General features: G+C 46.6%; 1 pseudogene; it reads right to left on the bottom strand.

The window, feature by feature from the left end:
* LOC120025093 overlaps positions 1–17,698 on the bottom strand; it is a 119,336-nt pseudogene that overhangs the window by 77,608 nt on the left and 24,030 nt on the right.

The raw sequence follows: 17,698 nt of genomic DNA, 5'->3' as shown, positions 1-17,698 counted from the left end.
GCGGAGGAAACCAGGTTTTTGACTAAAATGTCTTGGTACTTGTTAAAGTTCATGTTATGTGGCTGAGAGTTTCCTTTTGTGTGGGTGGAGATTATACTTTTTCTGAAACTTCTATTTCTAACAAGTATGACCACAGAAGTTAATCACGCAGCTCAACAAATTCAAATTATGAGATATTTTACTTTTGGGTTAACAGAGATTAACCCATGTCGCAAAGATTACGCAAAGGTAAACTTTCAAAATGTTTTGGAAAATGAAAATAAGCATTTCTCATTAGACAAATCCAGGTATTCCCTCCCTGTTTCAAATGAACACATCGACCTTGTCCAGTGTGCAATGCATCATGAAATCAGCAGATTATCAGGTGTTTTGTAGTCCAATGGTCAACCCACTGTCCAAAAACTGGGTCTCCATTGAAGGTTGTGGGTCTTCCAGCAGGACAACGACCCCAAACACCCGTCATAAACCACCCAGGAATGATTAAGAGCGTTCTGGGGGCCAGCAAAGAGTCCAGATCTGAATCACATCCAAAATATATGTCAAGATCTGAAAACAACAGTTGGTGGATGGCACCCTTCAAATATTGCTTAAAAGTGGGCCAAACTGTCAGAAGAAAGGTGCAGCAAACTTATTGATTGCTACACGAAGCTTTGTACAGTATATATCAGGGGCGTAGGCAATACATTCTTATTAAAAAAATTATCCTCGGCACCCCCACCCAGGCCAACCCACCAACACATTTTTGGCTACACCCCCGGTATACATAATACAATACAAAATGCTTGCCAGAAAAACCAAAAATAACTGTTTTAGTTTTTATACTCAACAAAACTGAATGCAACATATAAAGGTGTTGATCACATGTTTCACGAGCTGAAATAAACAGCCCCAGAAATGCACAAAAAAAAACGTATTTTGCTGAAATTGTGTGTACAAATGAGTTTTCATCCCTGTTATTGAGCATTTCTCCTTTGCCAAGATAATCCATCCACCTGACAGGTGGGGCATATCAAGAAGTTGATCATTACACATGTGCACCTTGTGCTGGGGACAATAAAATTCCACTAGAATGTGCAGTTTTGTCACACACCACTATGCCACATGTGTCTCAAGTTTTGAGGGAGTGTGCAATTGGCATGCTGACTGCAGGAATGTCCAACAGAGCTGTGACCAGAGAATGTTATGTTATTTTCTCTACCATAAGCCTCCTCCAACGTTGTTTTTAGAGAATTTGGCAGTACGTCCAACCGGCCTCACAACCGCAGACCATGTGTAACCACGCCAGCCTCCACATTCGTCTGAGCTCAGACACCCAGTAAGCTGATGAAACTGTGGGTTTGCACAAACAAAGAATTTCTGCACAAACTGTCAGAAACCGTTTCAGGGAAGCTCATTTGCGTGCTCGTTGTCCCTACCAGGGTCTTGACCTGACTGCAGTTCGGCGTCGTAACCAACTTTCGATGGCCACTGGCACACTGTAGAAGTGTGCTCTTCACGGATTAATCCCGGTTTCAACTGTACCGGGCAGACAGCGTTATCTTGAGGCCAATTGTTGTGCCACTCATCTGTCGCCATAACCTCAGGTTTCAGCATGATAATGCACGGCCCCATGTCGCAAGGATCTGTACACAATTGCCTTAAGCTGAAAATGTCCCAGTTCTTCCATGGCCTGCATAGTCACCAGACATGTCACCCATTGAGCATGTTTGGGATGGTCTTGGTTGACGTGTACGACATCGTGTTCCAATTCCTGCCAATATCCAGCAACTTTGCACAGCCATTGAGGCGGAGTGTGACAACATTCCACAGGCCACAATCAACAGCCTGATCAACTCTATGCGACGGAGATGTGTTGCGCTGCATGAGGCAAATGGTGATCACACCAGATACTGACTGGTTTTCTAATCCACGCTCCTACTTTTTTTTTAAGTATCTATCACCAACATAGATTAGGGTCTAATTATTTTCTTTCAATTGACTGATTTCCTTATTTGAACTGTAACTCGGTAAAAAGTTTTAAATTGTTGCATGTTTCATTTATTTCAGATAAGAGATTTGCTGGTATCAGTAGTATTCCCCTCACACACCCCCAGTGTAGCGATGTGGAGATGGCTCCTGTGTTTCTGTGTTTTGCTAATAAACAGTGTGTGTGTATATGAGAAGGGCGTAGAGGGGTCGGATTGTGAGTCACGCTGTCAGACTTGAAGGGATAGTCCCAACGCATCATGGGAGAAAAAGGGAGGCGTAAACTCTCCTTCCAAACATTTCTCTTCCTCTCCGTCTCTCTCCCTCCCCCTCCCTCTCCCTCTCTTTCAGGTGAGGCAGTGTCCCTTGAAATTGGGCTCTAAATTAAGAGGTTGGGGTACGTTGCAAGAGCGTTTTAACAACGACCTGGTCCTGAGAAAAGGATAGACCAGGACTAAAACAGTCAGCTAGTCAGTAGATAGGGACTTTGGTTCTGGAGGGGAAAAGATTGGGTTACTGTTGGGCAGGGGAGACGACGAATGTAGACCCGAACACATCTTCGAATTACGAGAGAATCACCACCATCTTTTAAGTTCATGCATGGGCCATGAGATGGTGGCAATTGCAGTCGGAGTGAGTTGTAAATTAGAGCTGGCTTCTTGTTTGTCTCCCTCCCTTTCTTATCTTCTCCCCTCTTTCTGCTGAAAGGTTGTCTTCATTTGAATAATAATCTCTTTGAATTATTATGCAGCAGACCAAAGCCATCTCGCTCGCTCGCTCTCTCCCTCCCTTTCTCTGCGCCTCTCTACTACACCTCTCCTCATCTTCCTCCTTTCCTTGTCTCAAAGAGGTTCTGGCCCTAGCCCATTTCCTGAACTCTTACACATTTGGTATGCACAGATCTGAAAGGACTGGATTGATGTAAGCAATATGGGGATTGTTCCATGTTGCCCTCTCTGAGGCCATATTGCTTTCGCCTATCCACCTCATTACTGTTTGAATATCTGGATGAAAGCAATATGTCCTTATGGAGGGCAAGGGTGAGCTATCCCCATATTATTTACAGCAATATTTATGTCTTTACAGATCTTTGAACAGGAAAGGGCAACAGTAAAGGAGCTAGGGGTTGAGGTGGAACTGAGCCAAACGAGAAGGAGTTAGGCCTATAGGAAGGGTTGCATGCTGGCTGGGAGAAAATGCCATTTGTCAGCAGTGGACATCAGTCAGAATGAAGCCAACAAGATGCAATAATGGAAAAATACCCGGGCTACTGTGCTATTTAGTGGAGCAGAACACAGGGCCACGCCAGGGTCAGACCTTCCCCTCAACACAGGGGCTTCTGAGTAGCAGGGTACGTGGAGAGTGCTCCACGATGAGTCATTGTAAATTGTTCAAATCGAAGTGTGGGAAGGAAAGAGGGCCATAAAATTACAATTAGTAACCCCCTCCCACTCTTCATAAATATGGTGATTAGTTATATTTTTGGTTGATCATTTTCTGCCTTGAAATATTTTGGCATGGTGCTGTAATGGCAGCATAGTCTGAGAGCTCCTGTAAATATTGTACATATTTAGTTGACTTAAGTGTTGTTGATTTTTTATTAGGTGTACATGCAAAGTAATGCAGTACTCTAGATTTATTATGTACTCTAATAATTCTAATTTTTAAGTGTAGTTCAGATAAGAGATGTGCTGCTATCAGTAGTATTCCCCTCACACACACCCAGTTCAGTGACATGGATAGATGGCCATTCGCGCAAAACTGAAAACACGAACCACCGCATTTAACCATGGCAAGGTGACTGGTAATATGGTTAAATACAAACAGTGTAGTTATTCCATCCGTAAAGCAATCAAACAGGCAAAACGTCAGTACAGAGACAAAGTGGAGTCACAATTCAACCGCTCAGACACGAGATGTATGTGGCAGGGTCTACAGAAAATCACGGATTACAAAGAATAAACCAGTCACGTCGCGGACACCGGCGTCTTGCTCCCGGACAAGCTAAACACCTTCTTCGTCCACTTTGAGGATAACACAGTGCCACCGACGCAGCCCGCTCCCAAGGACTGTGGGCTCTCGTTCTCCGTGGCCGAGGTGAGTGTGGCGTACAGCAGGTCAGCCACCAGGGGGAAACTCGCGAGGCCTGGTAACAGATGGAGTATACATCACGAGGCGATGGCTCCATCTGCTGGACGTGCCAGGTCTCGACGGGCTTTCCAGCCAGGACTGATTGGGGCTGATTGGGAGCTGGTGAGTAATCAAGGGTGGATTGCTCACCAACTGTGCAAGGCCCATAAAGCTGCCAGAAGGGCAGCACACAGAGAGTGGGGGAAGAAAGGACTCCTGTGTTATTGTTGACGTTTGCAGAGGTAAGAAGAGGGAGTTCAGTTTTGTGCCCGACAGGATACAGCCAGACCCAGAACCCAGAAGACGGTGTCCCGGAGAGGGTCTCATGGAGACCTATCCTTTTCTTTTTGATCTATTATTTAAATAAACACCCCTGAAACTGAGCTAATCCTTCTCTGTCCGTGTCTGATATGGGTAAACGTCTTGACCAAACCCCCTGGTCTGCCACAAGTGGTGAAGAATGCGGGCACGTCTGATAACGTGGTCAGACCAGGGTAGACGTTTACACAGTATCAACATGGACGAGTTGATAGCTCAGTTCGTCCGGGCCCAACAAGCACAACAGGCGGTTAAGGAACGAACGCTGGAGGAACAGCGACTACAAAACGTCCGCCTCGTTGAGGAAGTCAGGAAGCTGCAAGGAGGAGCGTCTCCTGGGTCACATCCCAACCAGTTTTAAATCAAGCTAACGGAAGACGATGACGTCGAAACATACCTCTGTACATTTGAACGGACAGCTCTACGGCAAGGATGGCCAAGCCCGAAGTGGGCCAGTCTGTTGGCCCCGTTCCTCTCGGGGAATGCCCAAAAGGCGTATTGGGACCTGAACGACGAACAGGCGGCTAATTACGACAGATTCAAACGGGAGATACTCAGCCGCTTCGGGTACAGCCTGGCCCATCGGGCTCAACGGTTCCACGACTGGAGGTTCGTAGCCGATGCATCCCCCCGAGCACAAATGAGCGACCTACTGCGCGTCACCAGGGCATGGCTCCCAACCGACGTATCCACCCTCTCCATCCTCGACAAAGTGGTCCTGGATCGCTTCTTACGGGCGCTACCTTACGACATGAAGAGGGCAGCGAGTCTATGCACGCCCCAGACCTTGGAGGGCCTCCTGGAAGCAGTGGAGACGCATCATAACATGCAGGCCCTGCTGAGTGGGAGATGGGACGAATCGGCGACCCATCCGAGGGGACGGAAGGACAGACCCACCGCGGTGTACACCGAACCGACAGTCGGCAGGGCCAAAGGACCGCAAACCCGTGGAGAAACGGCTGGGGTAGGGCCGACCCGTCCCCGACGACCCTAGGTAGATGGAGATCGAAGGAGGTGTTTTCAGTGTGACGCCCGGGGGCACATTGCCTGGAATTGCCCGGCTCGAGAGGAGTCGATGCCATCAGCTAGCCCCGGCGGCGAGGTGGGTCATGCCGTGAACTATGTCACCTCCTCTTGGGCGCACCCCAAATCAACTGCACCCATGGTCCTGGTGAAGGTGGACGGACACGACACAGAAGCGCTATTGGGGACTCCGGAAGTAGCCTGCTGAACCAGGAGATCGAAAGGGGTAGGGAGATGTCCATTTCCTGTGTTCACGGTGACACAAAGCAGTATCCCACCGTATGGACCAACATCATGACACCACAAGGGAGCTGCCAGATTACGGTGGGTGCAGTGCCAGAGTTGCCGGTACCTCTCCTAGTAGGTCGGGATTTTCCGCTGTTCGCGGCCCTATGGGGGCACGAGTTGAGGAAGAAGGTACGAGCCGGCCGAAGAAGAGAGCGGGGACGACCAATAGTCTGTGCGGCCCAGAAGCAACCGGTTAACCAGCAGGTGTCTACGGCTCCGGAGTCGGAGTCAGAAAGGGCGCCGGAACCCGAACCCCCTGGAGAACCCCTGGAGGAGCCAGTCGAGACCCCCGCTGGGGGCCAACTGAGGGGACAATTCGGGACGGCCCAGTGGGAGGATCCAAATTTGAAAGCTGCCGCCGCCCAAGTGATAGCAGTGGATGGACAGCTACTTCCGGGGGTGAGTGACTGGCGATACCCCCATTTTCAAATGAATAATAACCTTTTGTATCAGGTGTCGCGCCAACAGGGGGAACTTCGAGAGGTATTGTTGCTGCCCCGACGGTACGTAGGAACCGTTCTTCAGCTGGCCCACACCCACCTGTTGGGGGCGCACCTGGGAATGGAGAAGACCCGGGAACGGATTGCCGCCTGGTTCCACTGGCCCGGGATGAGTAGGGCCGTGGAAGACTACTGTCGCAGCTGCCCGGAGTGTCAACTCACTGCCCCGAAAGCACACCAAAACCCTCTGGTCCCCCTGCCGATCATCGGGGTGCCCTTTGAACGCATCGCCATGGACATAGTTGGACCCCTGGTTAAGACTGCACGAGGACACAGGTACATCTTGGTAATAGTAGACTATGCCACCCGGTATCCCGAGGCCATTCCCCTACGGGCGGCGGTATCCAAGGGAATCGCCCGGGAGCTGGTCCACCTCTTTAGCCGGGTAGGCATCACGAACGAGATCCTGACAGACCAAGGTACAGAGTTTATGTCCCGCCTCATGAAAGAATAGTGTGCCCTCCTGCAGATCAAGCAGATCCGGACCTCCGTTTTTCACCCGCAGACGGATGGGCTCGTCGAGGGCTTTAACAAAACGCTCAAACAGATGCTGCGGAAGGTCATCGAGCAGGACGGGAAGAACTGGGACCAGCTACTACCCCACCTAATGTTCTCAATCCGAGAAGTACCCCAATCCTCCACTGGGTTTTCCCCATTTGAACTCCTCTACGGGAGGAGGCCACGTGGCCTACTGGACCTCACCGAGGAGGTGTGGGAAGCCCAACCGACCCCCTTACGCAGCATGGTAGAGCACGTGGAGACGATGCGGGAGCGGATGACAGCCATATGGCCAGTCATGTGGGAATATATGGAGAAGGCCCAACGCGCCCAAGCCCAGGTCTACAATCGGGGAGCTCAGCCCCGAGAATTCCAGGTGGGAGACAGGGTGTTGGTATTGATCCCCACGGCCGAAAGTAAGTTCCTGGGAACATGGCACAGACTATACGAGGTGGTCGAGAAGCTGGGACCTGTCAATTACCGCGTATGACAACCGGGGAGACAGAAACCTCAACAGATTTACCACGTGAACCTGTTGAAGAAGTGGCACGAGCGGACAGCCTTGGCCGTGTTATGGTCGGGACCCAGGACACCAACGGAACCAGTGGTGGTCCCGAGCAATGAGGACTTCGACCCGGCCCAGAAGCAAGAGCTCAGGGAGCTTGTCGATCGGAAAACGGCGGTGTTCTCCGAGAAGCCGGGCCGCACGACCCTCATTGAACACCATATCCGTACCCGGCCCGGGGAAACGGTAAGAAAGAGGCTGTATCCGATTCCGGAGGCCCGACGGAAGGCCGTGAAACAAGAAGTGGAGGCTATGCTGCGGATGGGGTTCATTGAAGAGTCCCACAGCGCATGGTGCAGCCCCATCGCGTTGGTGCCCAAACCGGACGGTAGCCTCCGCTTCTGTAATGATTTCCGGGGTGTGAACGACATAAGCGTATTGAACGCCTACCCCATGCCGAGGGTGGAGCTCATCGACCGATTGGGAAAGGCCCGGTACATCAGCACCCTTGACCTGATCAAAGGATATTGGCAGGTACCATTGGCAGCCTCCTCCCGGGAGAAGACGGCGTTTTCGACAGCAGATGGGTTGTATCAGTACCGGGTGCTCCCGTTCGGTCTCCACGGAGCCCCGCCCACATTCCAACGGCTGATGAACAGAGTGCTTCGACCCCACCAGCAGTACGCAGCAGCATATCTGGATGATATCATCATCCACAGCCAAGGTTGGGAAGAGCACCTGACGCGCCTCCAGGCGGTGCTGGACGCGCTCAGACAAGCCGGGTTGACCGCAAACCCCAAGAAATGCAAGTTAGTGTTCGAGGAGGTGGAGTACCTGGGGCATTTGATCGGACGGGGGAACGTCAAGCTCCAGGAGAGGAAGGTTCACCCCGTTCCACGCACCAAGACACAGGTCAAGTCCTTCCTGGAACTGGCAGGATACTATAGCCGGTTTATCCCCAAATTTGTGGCTATAGCTTCCCCCCTCACCGGTCTAACCAGGGCCCGCCTCCCATAAACAGTGAAATGGACGGCCGAGACAGAAGCGGCGTTCAACAGTCTGAAGGAAGCGCTGTGCTCCCATCCGATTCTCATAACGCCCGATTTCCAGGTGCCGATGGTGGTCCAGACGGACGCATGTGATACGGGACTAGGGGCCGTTCTGTCCCAGGTACACGAGGGGGAGGAGCACCCCATCATGTACATCAGCCGAAAGCTGATGCCTAGGGAAAATAAATACTCTATCATTGAGAAATGTAACTCTCAAGTATTACCTGCTAGGTACCCACTTCACCCTGGTCACGGACCATGCTCCCCTGGTCTGGATGGCCAGGGGAAAGGACACGAACGATCGGGTCACCAGGTGGTTCTTGTCGCTTCAACGCTTCTCTTTTTCTGTTGTGCACAGGTCAGGGGCGAAGCATGTAAACGCGTATGCCCTATCGAGAAGGGAGATCTACGTTGCACTGATGACAGTCCCCTCCCCGACAGAGCTAAGGGGGGGGGGGGGGGGCGTACAGCAGGTCAGCCTGGTAACAGATGGAGTATACATCGAGGCAACGGCTCCATCTGCTGGAAGTGCCAGGTCTCTACGGGCTCTCCAGCCAGGACTAATTGGGGCTGATTGGGAGCTGGTGAGTAATCAAGGGCGGATTGCTCACCAGCTGACCCTGGCAGCTCACAGAGAGATTGGGGGAAGAAAGGACTCCCGTGTTATTGTTGACGGTTGCAGAGGTAAGAAGAGTTCAGTTTTGTGCCCGACAGGATACAGCCAGACCCGGAACCCAGAAGACGGTGTCCTGGAGAGGGTCTCATGGAGGAGACCTATCCTTTTCTTTTTGATATATTATTTAAATAAACACCCTTGAAACTGAGCTAATTCTTCTCTGTCCATGTCTGATATGGGTAAACGTCTTGACCAAACCCACTGGTCTGCCACATGAGTAAGACATTTGGGTGTTAACCCTCGCAAGGCTGCCGGCCAAGACGGCATCCCTAGCCGCGTCCTCAGAGCAGGCGCAGACCAGCTGGCTGGAGTGTTTACGGACATATTCAGTCACTCTCTATCCCAGTCTGCTGTACCCACTTGCTTCAAGATGTCCACCATGGTTCCTGTACCCAAGAAGGCACAGATAACTGAAATAAATGATTATAGTACTCACTTCTGTCGTCATAATTTAAATAACTTTTTTTTAAATTGAACCTTTATTTAAATAGGCAAGTCACTTAAGAACAAATTCTTATTTACAATGACGGCCTACCAAAAGGGGAAAGGCCTCCTGCAGGGATGGGGGCTGGGACTAAAAATGTAAAAGTATAAATATAGAACAAAAAATGCATCACGACAAGAGAGACAACACTACATAAAGAGAGAGCTAAGACAACAACATAGCATGGAAGAAACACAACATGACAACAGCATGGTAGCAACACAACATGGTAGCAGCACAAAACATGGTACAAACATTATTGGACACAGATAACAGCACAAAGGGCAAGAAGGTAGAGACAACAATAATCACATAAAGCAGCCAGAACTGTCAGTAAGAGTGTCTATGATTGAGTCTTTGAATGAAGAGATTGAGTGTTTGTTGCAGCTCGTTCCAGTCGCTAGCTGTTGCGAACTGAAAAGGCAAGCGTCCCAGGGATGTGTGCGCTTTGGGGACCATTAACAGAATCTGACTGGCAGAACGGGTGTTGTATGTGGAGGATGAGGGGTTCAGTAGATATCTCAGATAGGGGGGAGTGAGGCCTTAGAGGGTTTAATAAATAAGCATCAACCAGTGGATGTTGCAACGGGTATACAGAGATGACCAGTTTACAGAGGAGTATAGAGTGCAGTCATGAAGTGCTTTGAGAGGCTAGTTAAGGATCACTTTATCTCTACCTTACCTGACACCCTAGATCCACTTCAATTTGCTTACCACCTCAAAATATCCACAGACGATGCAACCGCTACTGCACTGCACACTGCTCTATCACACAATATCTACAGTTGAAGTCGGAAGTTTACATACACCTTAGCCAAGTACATTTAAACTCAGTTTTTCATCATTCCTGACATTTATTCATAGTAAAAATTCCCTAAATTAGGTCAGTTAGGATCACCACTTTATTTTAAGAATGTGAAATGTCAGAATAATAGTAGAGAGAATGATTTATTTCAGCTTTTATTTCTTTCATCACATTCCCAGTTGATCAGAAGTTTACATACACTCAATTAGTATTAGGTAGCATTGCCTTTATATTATTTAACTTGGGTCAAATGTTTCAGGTAGCCTTCCACAAGCATCTCACAATAAGTTGGGTGAATTTTTGCCCATTCCTCTTGACAGAGCTGGAGTAACTGAGTCGGGTTTGTAGGCCTCCTTGCTGGCACACGCTTTTTCAGTTCTGCCCAAAAATCTTCTATAGGATTGAGGTCAGGCCTTTGTGATGGCCACTCCAATACCTTGACTTTGTTGTCCTTAAGCCATTTTGCCACAACTTTGGAAGTCTGCTTGGGGTCCTTGTCCATTTGGAAGACCCATTTGCGACCAAGCTTTAGCTTCCTGACTGATGTCTTGAGATGTTGCTTCAATATATCCACATAATTTTCCTCCCTCATGATGCCATCTATTTTGTGAAGTGCACCAGTCCCTCCTGCAGCAAAGCACCCCCACAAAATGTGTGGTTGCAAAGCATGGTGGGTATTATGCTAATGAGCGCTGCCACCCAAAATATTTTTTGGGGGAACAAACTAAATTTGGTCAGTTAATTTCTAGATGAATGAATCTGGTGCATATCAAGTTCCACCGAGTTAAGTAATTCTACAAGAGACAATTACATTCTGCCATAAAACAAACCAAATATGATCAAGCAAAACTTAAGGGCAGCCAAAATCTTTTGTGTTGTTTAGAGCCAGTATTATTTTTTCCTAGTCAGTTAGAATGCCTGAAGCTTTAACAGTACAGCTGTGTGTGTGTTTGTGTGAGAAAGAGAGAGCTGTGAGCTGTGAGCAAGTGTTAAACTTCAAGAACATTGATGAGAGGGAGTAGGCCTACTTGAACACTGGGAGCAAAACTAGTTAGCTGTATTTTACAGTTAGTTACTTTTGTGTTGTTTAAGGCGAAAATGCTATCAAAACAAAATGTGGTGTTCCCATTCCTTACAATCGAAGCCTCTAACTCAATGCACTGCATTATAAATGAAAACATCTTTCTTTTGGGCCATATTTGAGCAAATTCATTGTGATTAATTGCGATTAACTAATGCTATTAACCCCTTACACTCGTGGGAATTGGCCTATATGGATAGGGCTACATTTAAATGTTTCTTACAGGAGAAATATGGAAACCATATGCATAAGCATGGTAGCAATTAAAAGGGAACAGTTTGGAGATTATGGAAAAAGTATTAGACTAAAGATGAGGACAACAATTCACCTGACAAGACTGAATCCAAACATTACACTTTTTATTTTATGTGTACTTTACATTTACTGTACTTTTCTCAGCATTTGTTGAAAACAAAATCTGAAAATACTCTGGATACATTCAGTAACATGACAAGAATATTTGTGAAAAATTTGGGGTAGGTGCAATATGAGACAAAGAAAATGACAAGGGTTTGAGTGAGAGGTAACTGGTGTTTCCAAGTAGCCAAACACCTCTCCAAAGAGTGCACAGTTCCTACGTAATTTCAATTCACTTTTACAACTCAAAGATGAGTCTTCAACTATGAGGTGCTTTTTTTTTTTTAGCTCTCTGAAATGTGCTGTATAAATAAAGCTTGATTTGATAACCTAAAGTTGGTTAAGGTCAATTCAACTACCACACCCAACTACCTCATCCCAATATTGCTATTTATCGTCTTGCTCTTTTGCACCCCAGTATCTCTACTTGGACATCATCATCAGCTCATCTATCACTCCAGTGTTAATGCTAAATTGTAATTATTATGCCTCTATGGCCTATTTCTTGCCTTACCTCGCTAATCTTCTACATTTGCACACACTGTACATAGATGCTTCTGTTGTGTTATTGACTGTACGTTTGTTTATGTGCAACTCTGTGCTGTTTTTGTCGCACTGCTTTGCTTTATCTTGGCCAGGTCGCAGTTGTAAATGAGAACTTGTTCTCAACTGGCCTACCTGGTTAAATAAAGGTGAAACAAATAAAAGAAATACAAAATAATGTTCAGTTTGTGTGTGTGGATGTGCATATGTTTGTGTTTTCAACTGTGTGTGTCTGTGTGAGTGTGTATGTGTGTATGTGCCTATGCATGTGTGAGTGACTGACGGTCAGTCCGACTGGGCGACAGGATGACTGATTACTGCTGTCCTCTACTTGGGCAGGTGAGACTCCTATTACTGATAATGAGGCTAGAGAGGAGAGGCTGCCATTAATTTGTCGCCACAGATCTAACGCACACAGTCAGTGTGTTCGTGTGTGCGCCCACCGACAATTGTTGAACTCTCCCCAAATAAACTCTGGTGCCCTCCAAAGTGGACGTCTAGGCAAACTTTGCACACTTCAAGACAAATCCTTGTAAAATACGATAAAAAAAAAAACTGTCAAATCTACAGATCACAACCGTTAAGCCAAAGTCCTTCACGTCTTCTTTTTGCTTCATAAGTTATGAAAAGTGCCTTTTCCCCAATTCAATTACAGTTTAAGTCGGAAGTGTACATACACCTTAGCCAAATCCATTTAAACTCAGTTTTTCACGATTCCTGACGTTTAATTGTCTTAGGTCAGTTAGGATCACCACTTTATTTTAAGAATGTGAAATGTCCGAATAATAGTAGAGAGAATTATTTATTTCAGCTTTTATTTCTTTCATCACATTCCCAGTGGGTCAGAAGTCTACATACACTCAATTAGTATTTGGTAGCATTGCCTTTAAATTGTTTAACTTGGGTCAAACGTTTTGGGTAGCCTTCCACAAGCTTCCCATAATAAGTTGGGTGAATTTTGGCCCATTCCTCCTGACTGAGCTGGAGTAACTGAGTCATGATGCCATCTATTTTGTGAAGTGCACTAGTCCCTCCTGCAGCAAAGCACCCCCACAACATGATGCTGCCACCCCCGTGCTTCACGGATGGGATGGTGTTCTTCGGCTTGCAAGCCCACCCCCTTTTTCCTCCAAACATAACGATGGTCATTATGGCCAAACAGTTCTATTTTTGATTCATCAGACCAGGGGACATTTCTCCAAAAAGTACTATCTTTGACCACAAGTGCAGTTGCAAACCGAAGTCTCGCTTTTTATTGGTGGTTTTGGAGCAGTGGCTTCTTCCTTGCTGAGCGGCCTTTCATGTTATGTCGATATAGGACTCGTTTTACTGTGGATATAGATACTTTTGTACCTGTTTCCTGGAATTTTCTAAGCTGTTTAAAGGCACAGTCAACTTAGTGTATGTAAACTTCTTACCCACTGGAATTGTGATACAGTGAATTATAAGTGAAATAATCTGTCTGTAAACAATTGTTGGAAAAATGACTTGTGTCATGCACAAAGTAGATGTCCTAACCGAGTTGCCAAAACTATACTTTGTTAACAAAAAAATTGTGGAGTGGTTGAAAAACGAGTTTTAATGACTCCAACCTAAGTGTATGTAAACTTCCGACTTCAACTGTACCTACCGCCTTCCGGAGAAAAAATGTATCTTATGAAAGCCTTCTTTCCAAATCAAGCCTTCTTCATTTTCTATTCACCGTTATTTGATAATCACTTCCCAGTGACCTAGGCCAACCAATGGAATTAGGCTTTGCGCTCACATTGATGAGACCTCAATGTGGATATCCATATTAATACTTCAGCCCCGAAAGTTTCTCTCCAGTACCATTTCACTACACCTAAAGCCTGAGGGTTCAAGGCTACAAAACTGATTCGAAAAGCCAACTTCACTCATGAGAGTCCCACCCCCCCTCTCATCATAAACAGTCACCTAGACCCATCAGACCTCATTGATCTCTAGGTGACAATCTTTATTTAGCTTCTCAGTAATTCAGCCCCTCCTCCCCCAGTCAGAAGTCTCTTAACTCTGGCTTCATCCCAAATGGAACCTTGTTCCCTAAAATTAGGGAAAATTAGTGCACTATATATGAAATAGTGTGCCCATTTGTGACACAGCCTTTGTGAGAGACAGAAGAAAGAGTAGAACAGAGAGAGGAACAGATCAATGCTTTGAGTTATGAAACAACAGTGGCACAGCTAAAGGCCATCTCTCAAACAAAACCCTGGCTAGGTAGACAGGCGACTTGTTTCACAAAATGAACCCCGCCTCCACCCCACCCCCATTAATCACCAGCCCGAGTGATCCCCCTATTGTCTAGTCTGAAAGTGGGAGACTGCCAGAAGTTCGGACATTTTCTGATGGAACTTGTCGCTTCTCCCTCGGGGTAGAGAGACTTTACTGGATGGATCACTTTACATCACCCTGTTAACTCGTAGAGTGTGTATTACTGAGTAGAGTTCACCTAGGGCCAATATTTTCAATCAAACACTACGAGTAGTAGCATATGACAAATTGTTCTCTTAACATAAAGGAGGCTTTCTTTGCCATTTTTGTCCAAATGTTGTGATTATCTCAGAGATAAAACATATTTCTCCATGGTGAGTCAAATATTTGTAAAAAGTACTCCAAGTCAAACTGAAGTAAAACTGTGTTATGTGCCTTTAATATTCTCTGATTACTTCAAGAGTAAAAAGAAGCGGTCATGTTCTCCAGAAGTGTCTAGTTTGACTGATGTCCCACCCCTTTGGCTGGTTGGCAGAGGTATGACCCATTTTCCCTGTCCCTTGTTGGAAGCATTAGGAGGCTCAGGGTACCTGGCTGGCACTGCTCTCCTTTTTCTACCCCTGTGCTCTTTGTGTGTGTGTGTGTGTGTGTGTGTGTGTGTGTGTGTGTGTGTGTGTGTGTGTGTGTGTGTGTGTGTGTGTGTGTGTGTGTGTGTGTGTGTGTGTGTGTGTGTGTGTGTGTGTGTGTGTGTGTGTGTGTGTGTGTGTGTGTGTGTGTGTATACCCATGAATGTGTGTTGGTCATCTGTGTGTGTGTGTGTGTATCCTCTGTGTGCTGGACAGCGCTGGGGGGCATAGGGGGCCAGTTTAGTGATATATTACAACGTTCACAGCCTGACACCTTGGCATGGGGATCAGCATAGTCCTAGGTTCTGCCAAAATCACTCTAGTCTATGAGTAAAGCCACTACACAAAGTCATCAAAGTCAAGCCCCACACCCAGGCATTTGTTCAGATGTACAGTGCTACACACTGGTGGTTGGCTAATATGGCAAATTGATAAGTTAGTAATATTGGTAGCCTATAGATGAATCAGTCATGATGGCAAGAACAACTTCCTGAGGTATTAAAATAAGTGATTTATATCACTCTGTTGGTAAATACTTGCATCAGATCACATCTATAAAAGGACAGGTATTCTGATTAAAATCCATTGATGACAACTTGAAGACAGACCTTGTTGGGACTAAACCGCTGTAAGACATGGGGCTACATCAGTCTCTTGCTGTCGGGACTCAGACTTACTTCTACTTACCGCCAACAAGGTCGCAGACTCAATTAATTTACGACTCGGCGAGGGCTGTCATTTCTCCACTTTACACAGGCAGATCCTAGGGCAGTGTTTTGGGGCCCTGCACTATTTGAGAAATGTCCACAGTTTCTGCGGTGATGAGGAGTGACAGGAGGATTCTCAGACTTATTAGCGTTCTGCGAGCCGGTGTCATGAGAGATTCGCGTCACACTGTGAAATTCTATTTCCTCTGGTAACGGCGGTGAGCATCCGTGCCAGTGCAAACCGCAATGCTCTGTTCTGTGACCCCCCCCCCCCCCCCCGTGTGACCCCGGGTGTTCGGGGAAGGCTGGGGTGGGACGTGAGTGAGGACAGATACGGCCTGCTCATGAATTAAGGATGACTTCAGCGGTGTCCAACTTTCAACCCCTACGTCCGTATCGCCGGCGAGGATCTGGCTGACGAATGGGCATCAGTGCTCAGAGCGACTCCAAGTAACTCTGCTTCCCTGATTAAGTATTCAGGAGGGGACATGGCCGGGGCTAATTCTATACATGCCATGTTTAAAATAGTCACAGCTGTTACTACTGATGGGGAGGTTTCTATAATGTGTGTTGAGATATTGTTCAAATTTTTCAGGGTTTGGGGAATTTCCATTTAAATTCAAGCCGATTCAGGAAATATTTCGAAAAATATACAGTATCTTTGGAATGTCCATCACATTTTTTAAAAACGACAACCTGTAATTATTCAAGTGGTAACTGAACCTAAAATAAACAACTCAAATAATGAGTGCGAACAGTGAACTGACCATCCATTCTGAGATGATGATGTCCACCTTCACAACGGGCAGTTTGACCTCCTCTATCCTGCCCTTTATCAGAGTGACCCTGTCTTGCAGCTGGTTCGACCTGAAAGGAAATGAGACAATAAAAGAAAAAACATGTTATCTTTCCTGTTCAAAACATTTGTATTGCAATAATGAAACAAGACACTATGCGATAGTCCAAAATTACAGCCAGAGAGATAAATGAAAAAGTACATTATTAAGATAAGGAAAATTAAATCCAAAAATAGCAAATGAAATGTTAAATAACATAAGTGTTGAGTGATGCTTTCAGCAAATAGGCCAAAACCATGGATCAGGCACAGAGTTCTACTCAACATCAGTGGTACTTTTACACTTGCATTCAACTCTAGAATAGAATAGTTGTAATCATGGTAACAAATCAATAGCTGTACTATGGTCTCCTAACAAACACACGGCTTTTGTGTAATATTCTAAGGTTAGGACTTTAAAGGATGAGCTATTCTTATTAAGTGGTCTATTATCTCTCACAAGTGTTAAAAAAAAGTCCCCGTAGTTGAGGCACAGCAAACAGTGAGTTTGTTCCGTCAAATACCCAACCTACTACTCTAACATTGGTCAAAAGCCAAGCCATTTTTGGGTAAGTAGGAACATATTTTTTCCTCCCCTATGGCCTTTCACACAGAGGTTTGTGTGTTAACAAACACCCAACCTGACCTCTCTGTGTGTGTGTGTGTGTGTGTGTGTGTGTGTGTGTGTGTGTGTGTGTGTGTGTGTGTGTGTGTGTGTGTGTGTGTGTGTGTGTGTGTGTGTGTGGTGTGTGTGTGTGTGTGTGTGTGTGCGTCCAGAGCACGTGTGTGTGTACAGATGCGGTGTGTGTATACACAATACATGCGAGTCCGTACTGATGTGGTGACTACGAGAGCGCACCCTGTTTAAATGATCCTTCCTTTTTTCTGACTGGCAACCCAGGGTATCAATCTCTGTGCATATTCCATTATCATGACAGCTAATGTTACTGGGGACAGAATAATTACTCACGGCCCAAGAGTGCATTTCTGCAGCGCTGATCCTTATCTCCCGCTCGCTCTCTCGCTCGCTATCACATTCTCCCAGAATCACTCTCTAACGTTCTCTCTACCTCCCTTCC

Source organism: Salvelinus namaycush, chromosome 30 (genome assembly GCF_016432855.1).
Source record: "Salvelinus namaycush isolate Seneca chromosome 30, SaNama_1.0, whole genome shotgun sequence".
NCBI classification, from domain to species: domain Eukaryota; kingdom Metazoa; phylum Chordata; class Actinopteri; order Salmoniformes; family Salmonidae; genus Salvelinus; species Salvelinus namaycush.
Note: the sequence above shows the minus strand (reverse complement) of the source record. Positions and strands in the feature narration are given on the sequence as shown.